This window comes from Apium graveolens, chromosome 2, assembly GCF_009905375.1.
Source record: "Apium graveolens cultivar Ventura chromosome 2, ASM990537v1, whole genome shotgun sequence".
NCBI lineage: Eukaryota > Viridiplantae > Streptophyta > Magnoliopsida > Apiales > Apiaceae > Apium > Apium graveolens.
The window spans coordinates 42,192,176-42,193,424 of NC_133648.1; positions in this window are offsets into that span (position 1 = coordinate 42,192,176).

Consider the following 1,249-nt stretch of genomic DNA (forward strand, 5'->3'; position numbering starts at 1 on the left):
AAGCAAAGCAATTGTGCCAGCAATTGTTTTTACAAAGCCACCTGCTAAAGATAGCATTGATCTAATCAATGAAGCAGCAGCTGAGAAGAAGCTGGTGAGCCCAATAAACTGGAAGAAAACTGATGAAAATATTTAAAAGAAATTTGGTCCAATACAGAAGCCAGAAAAAACAGTCATTCATCACTCTCAAGTCAAGAATATTTCTGTGAATAAAATGAGTATGAATTATCTTGAAAGAGGCCAAACATCCTGCATCAAATCTCCAAAGGCAAATCTGATCATGAAGCCAAAAAGGAACTACTCAAACTTTCAGACAAAAATCCTTTGGATACAGTGTATGAGACACCCAGGCCAGATGAGAAGAAGTTGTTATCAAGGTCAATAGAATTTTACAAAGATCTAGCTGATTCAGTACTGAAAAGAAGAATTGCCAAGGTTTTCAGAAATGGTAAAGAAATCTGTATGATGGCTGGACACCCTCAGTTTGTAGAAGCAAAAAGAGAAGAGAAAGAAAGATTAAGGCAAGAAAAGAAGCAAGTTGCCCTACATGCAAAGAAACTCAAACAAAAGAAGGAGCAAGCTGCTATCTTGGACAAGCTTCAAGCTGTGAAGACCACAAAAGAGATTCCTGAACAACCATCTCAAATTGCTGAATCTAAAGATCAGAAAATGCAAGATACACCTCAACAGATAAAGAAACCAAGGTACAAGAGGAGAATTAAGAAGAAATTGGACTTCAGTGATGAGGAAATGGAAGACTACTTTCCTATAAAGTCTACTACTACAACTCAGACATCCATGCCCTCTGTGATACATGAGGATTTCAAGGTGGATCCATTCAAGAACTTTCATGGTGAACCTATCATTCCAAAGGATGAGCCAATAGACTGGGATAGTCTACCAATTCCTGAGTTAAACATTCCTCTATTCAAGAAGCCAAAGAAAACAAAGATTAGAGCAATCAAGAAAGTGAAGCCTTCAACTCTTAGATCCAAGTCCCTAACCAAAGCTCAACCTAAAGTCAACAAGGGAGATATCATGTACATCTGTGATATCAAAGAATTTTCTGACCTAAACCTCTACCTGGATGAACTGGAAGAAGTTAGAGGGATTGATGCTTAAAGAAATCTACATGAAAGTCTAGTATTCAGGTATAAGGGAGGAAAATAGATCACATGGCCATTTGACATGATTCTTCAAGAAAGCCAATCTGTACTGATAAAGGTCTATTCATCCTTCAAGAAGAACT